The sequence below is a fragment of the Podarcis liolepis genome, assembly GCF_965112155.1.
Source record: "Podarcis liolepis genome assembly, chromosome: 10".
In the NCBI taxonomy this organism is placed as follows: domain Eukaryota; kingdom Metazoa; phylum Chordata; class Lepidosauria; order Squamata; family Lacertidae; genus Podarcis; species Podarcis liolepis.
The window spans coordinates 33,577,501-33,589,425 of NC_139562.1; the positions used below are offsets into that span (position 1 = coordinate 33,577,501).

At 42.4% G+C, this 11,925-nt stretch overlaps 1 long non-coding RNA gene across 1 annotated transcript; it reads right to left on the reverse strand.

The window, feature by feature from the left end:
- Positions 1 to 5,908: 5,908 nt before the first annotated feature.
- On the reverse strand, positions 5,909 to 6,880 carry LOC310687583. The gene is made up of 2 exons (XR_014516483.1): positions 6,771 to 6,880; positions 5,909 to 6,073 (listed from the first exon to the last, which is right to left on the reverse strand). It is a non-coding gene; the product is annotated as an uncharacterized lncRNA (long non-coding RNA).
- Between the last annotated feature and the right edge of the window lie 5,045 nt (positions 6,881 to 11,925).

Below are 11,925 nucleotides of genomic sequence, written 5' to 3' on the forward strand. Positions count from 1 at the left end.
AGCTTTATGCAACGTGGTCATAAAGGGGGAGGAATGGGAGCAGGAGGCAAGGAGTACAATCTGTGATCTCAAAGATCCATTGCCTACAGTAACCTCCTCCTCCAACCAAGCTGACTCCTGGGGCTCCTGGGGTTGTAGTTCAACATCTGGATGACACCCTATAAGGAGAGTCTGGTCCACAGCCACGTTCAGTGTTAGAACTACACCCTTGCCTCACGTGTTGGGCAGAATCACCATTTTGCTCACTCCAAATGTGTGTGTTTTCCACAACAGAATAACATGGCTGGTTTTTTCCTATACAGTGGTACCTTGGGTTACAGATGCTTCAGGTTACAAACACTTCAGGTTACAGACTCTGCTAACCCAGAAATAGTACCTCGGGTTAAGAACTTTGCTTCAGGATGAGAACAGAAATCACATGATGGTGGCGCGGCGGCAGCAGGAGGCCCCATTAGCTAAAGTGGTACCTCAGGTTAAGAATAGTTTCAGGTTAAAAAGAGACCTCCAGAATGAATTAAGTTCTTAACCTGAGGTACCACTGTATATGTTCTACATGGAAACAAAGCCTATGGGCCACACTCCAGTTTCATGTGTTAAATCTCTCTTACAGTACATTCATATACAGTATTGATCTAAATGGACATAATGGTCTGACTCAGTCACGAAGGCCTTTCAAAATCTGAGATTGCTTCCCAACAACTTTTATTGATACGTTTGCCATTTTTAAATTGTTTCTGCTGGGTATACCACCACTTTGAAAAAGTGAGAGTTATGACTATTTAAATAAAGTATGTAAGAAAAACCAAGGAATACGTTTCCCCATCTTGTAACAGATGACACACCCAGCCACATAGAGTTGCAAGTTCTACTGTTTATTTGGGATTTTAGCAGTCATGGAAGGTGTTGACATCCCTCTGGGTGCAGATTCTTCTAGACAGCCAACCAGGTTCCTTCCACTGATTAACGATAATTGGTGATGTCTTTCTACAAATCTAGCGGCTCTTGGTTACACAATTTCTGCTGTCCCATAAAATATAATCTATGCAGAAAGAAAAATAAGGCAGCTGAGATACCAGGGTAATTTGTGGGTTGCATCTCCTTGGGATGCAACCTCCCAGGGTTATTTATTCCATTCATTACATGATTATAGCTACCCATCCCAAACATTCCCTGGGCAACATACAGTCGTACCTTGGTTGTCAAACACCCTGGAACTTGTACATTTTGGCTCCGGAATGCCACAAACCCATAAGTTATTGTTCTGGTTTGCCAATGGTCTTTTGGAACCCGAACGTCCAATGGGGCTTCTGTGACTTCTGATTGGCTGCTGATTTTGGAAGTAGAATGGACTTCCAGAATGGATTCCGTTCAACTTCCAAGGTATAACTGTACTGCAAAACAATACTAAACATGCAATATACAGTAATACTATAATCTTATTATAAAAGTGTTGCTCACTAGGACATCTTTCCTACATGGAAGGATGCATGTGCATGAGACAGTTGTCACAGATCAGAACCATGGACAGATTTTCTGTATCAACACCGCTAAAGAGTAAGTTTTCCCTTGGAAAGGAGTGGGGCAAGGGGAAAACTGCTCGTACCTATGCCCAGAAAGCAAGGATCAAGTGCCGATCGAACCTAGCCTTCTAGAGATAGCACAAGGCCCAGCTGCTTCTTTAGGCATACACAATATCCCAAGGAAGATGCACCAATGGCAACATGCATCCGGTGGGAGCAGCAGTAAGGTACTTATGGGAGGCTTCTCCATCCACTCAGCTTAGTCCTACCCACTAGTGTGCATGTAATATAGCAGGATGCTCCCGTTAAAAGAGTACACACACACACACACACACACACACTTGTAGCTCTCAGCAGAAAAACAAATGATTGCATAACTCTATGTATGTATCACCAATCTGGAAATGCCCATCTGGAGCTCCAGTCATCCCTAGCCATTGCCCATATTGTCTGGTAATGGTGGGAGCTGGAGTCCAATAAGATCTGAAGGGCCCCAGGTCACTGCCTTAAAGATTGTGATGGGTGTGGGTGGGATGGAAGGCTGTGCCCTGCAAGATGAAATGAGCCACCTTATAGAGGCTTAGGAACAAGAGGGGAAAGCGTCAAGTTGCTGGAAGTGTTTGGTGAGGTGAAGAAAACCAAATTGACCCTATTGATTCAAACTAACCAGCTAAATAAATATTGACTGTTCATGTTTAGTGTATAATGTTTTAGGCTTTTGGAGCATGTGTTATCTTAGGATCATTTACCAACCTTATGCTTCTTCCATTCCAGATGCGGTCCCCTCTTCATCTCCTAGTCAAAACATATATTGAGTGTCAAAGCAACACTTCCTAGGTGCTGAAAAATATCTGAGCCATGCCAAGCCTTACTTAGAAAACAACAACCCCAAGTATACTTGGTTGATGGGGATCCCTGGAATCACAAACCCAGAGCTTCCCCTGCCATTAAAGACTTCCTAGCCTAGACATCTCCCATCCACTTCTTTTCAAGGCTATCAGTCAGCAGCCCACCAAACCACAACATGAGAAGGAAACCTCCGCACTTACCCGAGGAAGGTACCTTTTCACCAAACACTTGAACTTCACACAGTGAGAGGATACGAATGCCTGGGATGGTGATAGTTACATACCGGCCTTGCATTTTTCTACAGCCAAAATTGGCGGTTCTCCCTCGGCCCAGTAATATGATTGTAGCACACCTTGAATAGGAACCAGTTCATATTGATTAGTATTAACTAGAAGTCATATTGTAGGATGGATCAGAGGTAACATGCTTCTTAATGCCAGTTATTAGGGACAAAGGCTGAAGAGGGCTATTGTTCTCATGCTCTATATATGGGGTCCCAGCAGGCATGTGGTTGGCTACTACAGAAAACAAAAGACTGTTTAACCTTGGCCTTCATCTAATCTAGCAGGGCTCTTCTTAGGATCTTAAAGAAAAGTCAAATATAACCCCTTCAATATCATCACTCTGTTACCCTACCTTGGACTTGTGATTCCACCTTTTCCTGGTGAGTTTCCAATTCGGATTTGAGCCCCAATTATTCGCAGTGCACAGCAGTCTCCTCGATTGGTGATACTAACACCAGACACTCGAAACTCTGCTCCCAAATCGACTGTCCACCATGGATTCAGTTCTAGTTCTGTGTGTGTGCAGTGGCCATCCATATAGTTAGTAGATGGTGACCCATCAATGGCATTCTCAGGCTTTCCAAGGTCATTGTAGATACTGGACTGTGACGCCTTACCACCAAGAGCCACATTGGGAACTATAAGAAAGAATAGAAAATCTTGAAAAAATTATCACAAAAGCTGAAAGTGTCCATGGGCCAAAGAGCCCAAGATCGCTTATTCACCATTTGGTTTTATTTCATTTCATAAACAACCACAGCAGCTCTGGAGCGTTAGGTCCAGCAGGTCTATGTGAATGTCTGGATTTCATACAGTTTAAGATTAAGTATAGAGAGATGAGCGCCACAACCCCAGAGTCGTCCGCGACTGGACTTAACATTCAGGGGTCCCTTTACCTTTAACTTTAAGATTACTTTTTATCTTCTTTTATGAAAGAAAGATTTATAATGCTTTTGATTTAGACAATGGAGCCCTTTGTAATCATGGGCCATTCATTCTATTCTTCAGCATATGTTTTATATTATTGACTTAGTAAATCACATAGCTGTATCCTGTATTTCCTTATTGGCAATTGTAATAAATTATTTTTAAAAAAATAATGCTTCTTTCAGGTCTGTGATTTGTAGGCATGGATCCAAGCACAGCGGTTTTTTTGTCACACCACTTTCCTGGGAAAACTCACTGTTTACTGCTTAATCAAAGCAAAAGTCAAACAGGTTTTCTGTGGTGGCACAAATAAAAAACCCCACTCCCTTGCACCCATGCCTTGCACAGTTCTCTGCCTAGAAATTGTGGCACAAACAGAAGTGTTGATGGGCCCTCATTCGGTGTTATGAAAGCTTCCAGTGCAAAGTAAAACCAGAAGTATAATGGTGCCTCTAAACCTATGTCATATTCTACTTGAGGTTACTGCAGCAAGTAGCACGAAAGGTTAGCATACCCTCCAAGTGTCCCTGTTTTCCAGGGATAGTTCTGGAATTACAGAAGCCATCCTGGCTTCTGATTTGATTCTGGAATGTCCCCAATTCCCCCATCATTGCCACCGCCACGAAACTTGGGGAGGAGAATGAGCTGGTGCTTGCTCGGAGCAGCAGTGGTGGCACCAGCAGTGGCAGCTGTGCAGGAGCATCCCGGTGCCTCTAAGGTGGCCTCTCAATGGACCGCTTGAAGCAGCTGCAGGAGAGCGAGTGAGGAGGAGGAGAGGCTGCTGCTGCCACCCGCTGGCTTCAAGGTGCAGGCGGAGCAGGACCATCCTGGGCAGAAAAAGGGGAGCAGAGCAGCATGCAAGGAGTATTGGTTTTTTAAAAAAAACACCACTTTGTGCACCCATGTCTAACCTTGCCCCCTTTTAAGTTATTTATTAGTGTGTTTTCCTTTTTGTAAAGATAGGTAAAGGTACCCCTGACCATTAGGTCTAGTCGTGACCGACTCTGGGGTTGTGGCGCTCATCTCGCTCTATGGGCCGAGGGAGCTGGCATTTGTCCGCAGACAGCTTCCGGGTCATGTGGCCAGCATGACTAAGCTGCTTCTGGCGAACCACAGCAGCACACGGAAACGCCGTAAAGATACCATAAAATTGGGACTAGGGGGTTTCCTTAGGATGGTGGAAGGTGGGTGTGCTGTGTCCCGTTGGTATAGTGGTGGTGGAAATTCTCAGGGGGTGGAGGAATGCTGTCAATTGTCAGGGGAGGGTGAAATTTTCCTATTTTCATTTGAGGAATGTTGAAGGGTATGGGTTGGTTGTGCTTAAGACTGCATTCTTGTACTCACTTACCTGGAGTAAATCTCCTTGAACTCAATGAGCTTTACTTCAGTGACACTAAAAGCCCATTGAAATCAAAGGAACAAGTTAGTTGTGACTAATGCAAGTTCTGTTGTCAATTAAACCAACCCCATAGCAAACGTGGCTAGAATTGCCCGGTGAGGGGCTTCCGGTTCCACGCTGCCTTAATGCAGACAGCTCCCACAACAGCAGGAGATTGTTGGTGAAAGAAAAACAAGGGTGATTGAGGGTAATTATCCTTGCAAATTCCCCCTAGGGACAAGGGGGAATGGGCTTCACTCACAGTTTGTCTCAGTACCTGGCTCTCACTCCGGCATGGATTGCGAGAGGCAGGAAGGCGCTGAGTGCAAAAGCACTTTGCCTGCTTAAAACCCTCCAATGCCACCATTAAGAAGCAGACATTATCCTGTTAATTAGAGCTTAATTGGACTAAAGTACAGGTGCGCACTGGAAAAGATAGGGATCACAAACTGTGGAACATTAACAACTGCAAGGACTTTAAGGTTTGAATTAGAGGTAAAATCTCATTTGGTGCCAAAGACGGTGTTGGGGGAGGGGAGCCTATGGTTTCTTTATTTAAATTTTTTTCTTCTCTACAATTATGACTTGGCAACTCTCCTCTGAATGTTTAGTTCAATTTATATTTGTACAACGAGGATGGAAGAAATTGGATTATAGATACGCAATATAACATTAAACGGAACTGTGTGTGTAAAAAAAAAAGGAAAAGGGAAGGGAAGCTCTGTTTTGCAAAAGGTTTATGATGAAAACTTAAAGCTGACTTTTCCATCCTTTATTATTTATGGAATGAATTGAATAATGCTAAGAAGACTTGGAATTTAATTTAATTGAAAGTATAATTGCTCATTTATCTTCATTTGGACAAAAGGAGATCTGTGAACTTGCCAAGGAACTTATAAGGTTCATTACTGAGTCATCTGCAGTTTGACAGACCACTCTTTTCCCCATGCTGAGTGGAAAAATTGTGAAAACAGGTTATTTATTGGGACAGCCTGATTTTTGCAGCTGTTATTAAAGTTGTAAAACAACGAAGCATGGGACAGAACAATGGAGAAATTTCTGGAACAACAATGGGATATCAGCTTCACTCAAGGCATGATGGATAACAGCAACAACTGGGTGAAAGAAAGACATGACATCTTACAAGGACAGGAAGAAACACTACGGACAGAATAATTGCCACACACAGGAAGAACAAGGATATAGTTTGAGTTCCTGACTTGTAGTTTTATAAATAATTTAATGTGTCAACATGAATAGAAGTTATTAATATTGCAGTTGTTGTATATAAGGGATTATTATTATTATGACCGGAATGTAATGGAAATTAGTAAGATTTTGGAACGCAGAAATAAAGCAAATAACCAAGCCATCAATTCTAGCATGTGGGGGGGCACCTTATCTAAATTATACAATTTGGTATTTGAACTATTGGTATTAATAATTGTATTGTAAATTGGTATTGCTATAATGAGACTATTATTGGATTGTAATTAAAAATAAAAAATATTATAAAAACCCCAAACAGTAGTTTCCAATGAGGAGGGCAGATTGAGCACTTCAGGAATTTATCTTGACTCTGATTACTGTTAAGAAATATTTCTTAACCTAAACAGAGGCCCAGCTCTATAGACAGGCACTCATATAGGAAGCCCTATTGAAATTAACAGGATATCTGTAAGTCACAATTAACTTGTCATATTCTTTTCCAGTGGGAATTAAGCCAGCCTTCTATGGGTTTGCTCCAGTGAATATTGGGGGGGGGGGAGGAAAACTAGGGGGAGGAATGACACCCAATTCTTGGTAACGCACCTTCCAATGCAGGCCGTGTTGGCAGGATGGTCAAGAGCATCAGCAAAAGGCAGCATCTCACAGTCCTTCCTCGAAGCATCGTGTCCTTTTGGGGCAAGGCTCAGGAGACAGACTTACACAGAGAGAGAAGAGCTCTTGACTTGAGTGCCCCCAACAGAGTGGGAAGGGGGTTATTAAATTGCCCGGGATGCTGCTCTCCTCCAATCAGAAAACTGTTCATAGCAAAGACCACTCAAAGTTTCTTTTCAACTTTGTTGTCAAAGCAAATATTTGACCTCTTGCCAGTTATTAAAACATGAGGAGATTTGGTTGATAAAGGGCAGGCTGAGATAAATGAGACAAAATATCAGAAACAGTACATGAACAATGGTCTTAAATGTAAATAAATAGTTCAGTTCTTTCTTTCAGAACAAAGTTACACAAACACTGTATCACAAACCACAAAAGACCCCTCCAGCTCCAAACCTATATAGAGCTGTGTCATGTGAAACATCTAACACTTGTTCTTTGGGTCAGATTACCTAAAATGGATTGCCTCCTTGCCCAACCAAGAGACCGTATTGAATGCTAATCCTGGAAGACCTGCCCCCTGCCTTGCAGTCCTTTTCCCACCTGGCCTAATTTATGTGAATTTTTTCTACTTTGGTTGTGTATTGTTATGGCTACTTTTGTAACACTTGTAATTATGTAAATTCATGCTGTACATCACCATGAGCATGGTTTTAACTATATTTTTTATTATTATTATTAATAATAATAATTTATTTCTACATCACCTTTCCCCCCTGACAGTACTCAAGGCAGCTTACAGATAAAAACAAGAACTGTTAAAAACTTAGGGGGAGAAATCATTGAAAAGACATTAAAAGAATTAAAACTATATACCTATATAAAATCTGTTTAAAACATACCAGTGCTTCACCCCTTTCATTAAAAGCAGCCAGTTTCCAAGAGCCTGTTGGAAAGAGAAACTCTTCACCTGTCAGCTGAAGGACAACAAGGAGGGCGCCATTCTACCTTCTCCAGGGATGTAAGTCCAGAGTCTGGAAATGTGGCACCCAAATAAAATGATGGTGAAGATGCCTCCTTGGACCCATAGATCTTCTTTGGACACTCTTCATTGTCCATTCCAAAAGAAGAAAGGGTGTCTACCAGATTAAGGGTCTTTTTGGCAGTGGCACTCCAAATGTTTTGGTCTTTTCAACACCAGGTGATGATATCTTTTTGTTTTCCCCAAGTGTTTTAAGAACTTTTTCAACCTCTTCAGCATTTGTGCTGTGCTACATTATTGCATCTTTTGCTATTTCTGATTCTCTCCCCTTCAGTTACTTAGTAGTATGTTATCAAGGGTGTTAGGGGAGGGGTGGTACCTCTGGTGGGGGACATGTCAGACTCCTCCTGGGGTACTTTGCCCAACTTTGGTCCCCACCCTGCACCCAGCTCTCACCTGTGGCTCCTAGAAACTGTCAGCATGCGACAGCAGCCACACCTGGGGAATGGCTTTTGCTGGCCAGCTAAACCAGGTGAGGGCAGCCGATGGGTTTCAAACCATTGGTGAATTAAAGGACTCTCTTGCATGTGAGGACATGCTCCTGGGGATTGAGTGAATGGGACTAATAGTGGGTCCAATAGACAAGAAGGTGGTTTCTGCACATGCTGTAGAGGGAAATGAGGGGCAGATGCGGCTCATCAATCCGGGAAGGTAGCCCATCTAAGAAAAGGAAAATTCTGGACCTAAACATGCACTGCCTTGTGGAATATATTCAGGAGAAGAAAAGGTTAAGGAGCAAACCGTACACATACTGACAGTGAAAGGGAGAAAGCTGACAGCTCAGATTGCTCCACAGCTCTCGAGTTTCTAAATTAGTCTTAACTTTGTGTTAAGGAGTTTCAACTTGTCTTACCAATATTTTATGGAGTGGAGACCAGAGGACATTTGCCCCGGAGATCTGTTTTTAATTAATTTTAAACCCATAAGAATGGCATTTGTTTGTGGAGTACAGAGACTGGGTAGTGTGACGTGTCACTCTACCTATTATTGCTATAATTTACCATTTCCTTCAAGTAAGAAAGCCGCTGAGTGTTGTAACATCTTGCACAAATTTGCTTTGCTCAATAGAAAAACCAGTCCTGCCTGGAGTTTAGCAACTAGGCCGGGAGTTGCTGAAAGGAATTAAAGGAATTAAAGGCAAAAGAATCTGCCCTATAGTTCAGTTCAAAATATTAAGTAAAGTAGATCCGTCTGATATGGTGGTTACAAGAATGCAAAAAGAAAAAGATTGGAACAAGTTAAGCAAGCCAAACAAAGCCAAACCAAAATAAAAAAATTCCTTCCAATAGCACCTTAAAGACCAACTAAGTTAGTTCTTGGTATGAGCTTTCGTATGCATGCACACTTCTTCAGGTATCTGAAGAAGTATCTGAAGAAGTGTGCATGCACACGAAAGCTCATACCAAGAACTAACTTAGTTGGTCTTTAAGGTGCTACTGGAAGGAATTTTTTTATTTTGACTATGGCAGACCAACACGGCTACCTATCTGTAACTAAAGCCAAACCAACAAAGGAAGCTATCAAAATATTTCTCTCCCATTGATAGGACTCCCTCAAAGCAGGAAAGTACTACTCCTCTGGTGCAAGGAATCTCCATGCACTGTGAAATTGTGTAGAGCTTAGAAAAGAGAATGAGTGCTTTCCCTCTTCTCCCTCTGTTGTGTGAAGATGCCAGCACACAGGAAGCTGTTCAGGATCTTTTGTCATGGAACTGTCCCTGATTCCCCATGGCTAATTCTCCACAGTCTTACCTGCTGCCTAGCTTGAACAAATCAGTTATGTTAACACAGTGATAAAAGGCTCCCAACTCAGAAAAGCCCAAGAGTCCAGTCTTGTGCCCTGAGGAGTTTTTTTGGCCATTTGTCTATACCTGTGATGTGTATAATGATTTAACCTTATGTGCTATAATGTTTTTTTGTGACCTGTTTGTTTACTTTTGATTTCAGGCTTTAACCTGTATTTGATTGACCAATAAAATTTGGTTTGATTCCTACACAAATCTGGAGTGGAGTCTCTTTTATGGTTGCATGGCACCTTGTAATCCTGCTTCTGGCAACTCCTGCAGGCAGTGGAGAGACATGCCTGAATCCAAAGCTGTAGCCAGTACTATTTTTCTAGAAAAAGAGATGCAGGAACTCAGCAGGAATGCCTTACTTGTTCTCTTATAATGGTAATGGTGCCCACCTGAGAGGTGCCACCAGAGTTCTGAGTTCTGGTGAATTCTGGCTGGAAAATGCCCTGGCTGCGTTTATGGGAGAAACAAGACTTTCTGGGGTGTTAATGCTGTCAGCCCCTCCATCATAGGCTCAGGTTGTGTGCGTGTGTGTGTGTATACACACACCATATATCCTAAAGACACCAGTGTCTTTGCTGTCCCTCATTCTGGGGAAATCAAATTGGATAAGTACCTAGAACTACTGGAATCTTGCACTGCTCATAGATGGTGGTGTGCAACAGTATATTATGCAAAATGACATACAAAGATAGGCATATAAGGAGAAATTCATGCAAAAATGTTGATGAATTCTTCTGAGGACTTGGGTGTGTTTTTTTAATTATCACAGTGATGTGAAGATCTTAAATTAACAGGACTGCCAACAGGCAATGTCGGGGGTACACATATACCAGGCCCCCAACACAACAAGGGCCCTGGTTCCTTAACATTCTTTTTAAAAAGAGGGCAAGCCAATCAAACATCTATACAAAAAGCTAGAAAGCAAAATGTGGAGGCAACAGTTAGGGAGATACAGAGAAGCTGCTATTGCCAAGAATGCTCAATAACATAAACTCTGTTGTTAAGCAACCCGAGGAAGGAATGCTGACTGCCCCTACCTGGGACTCCCAGACAGGCCTCCCAGGGTGGCAGGAAAAAAAGAGGAATATCTTGATATTGCTGCTAGTCTGGCACTGGATGAAGAGATTAGCTGTATGCATGTTTAAGTGCTGCCCTGCATGTCCACATTATTTCATTCACTCACCAAGTATCCTGCTTTTACAGTGGAAAACACAACTTGCTGTTTTTGGTATGATTTACTTGCAGGTAAATCATATAATTTAATAATATAATATAATATAATATAATATAATATAATATAATATAAATCATATAATATAAAGGGATGCAGGTGGCGCTGTGGGTTAAACCACAGAGCCTAGGACTTGCTGATCAGAAGGTCGGTGGTTCGAATCCCCACGACGGGGTGAGCTCCAGTTGCTCGGTCCCAGCTCCTGCCAACCTAGCAGTTCGAAAGCACGTCCAAGTGCAAGTAGATAAATAGGTACCACTCTGGCAGGAAGGTAAACGGCATTTCTGTGCAATGCTATGGTTCGCCAGAAGCGGCTTAGTCATGCTGGCCACATGACCCGGAAGCTGTATGCTGGCTCCCTCGGCCAATAAAGCGAGATGAGCGCCACAACCCCAGAGTCGGCCACGAATGGACCTAATGGTCAGGGGTCTCTTTACCTTCCTTTTTACTTGCAGGTAAATGAATAAATGAGGCTTCTCTGCTACGTAGTAAAAGTGGTGATATTGCAGTGTCCAGCCCACCCAAATGCAATTTTCCAAGGCAGCCACACAACCACTACTGGTCTCCTTGTCATCACTGGGCTACCATTGATTCATATGCAGTAACCACAAAAAATGTAAAATATAAAACGAATCAGCAAATGCAGCCATAAAATCATCGCACACCTTAAAGTTAGAGAAAGTTAAAATTCTTATTTAAAAAATCAACAAGGTTGACAAAATTTCTTTCTGAATGTGTTTATTTTGCTGAGAGTTCTGAAGCTGCACACATTTGCTGCTTCTTGTTGTTTATTTGTATTTGGTTTTTCAGCTCAGGAGCTCAAGCCTGTGTACCTTGTTCTCCCCTCTTTTTATCTTTGCAATTGCCCCGTGAGACAGACTAGGATAATTTTATATATATACATAAACATCAGTTCTTGCCTATGGACTGAGTGGGTGGATGTCGGGCCCCCAGTCAACATGCAGTCAACTGGCCCGGGAAATCCAGTGTTGGCATCACTGGAACTTCAGAAGGGAAATCTGAGAGAAACCAAATTTGACAGATGCACCCATTCCTAAACAGTTTTAAGACCATGTTC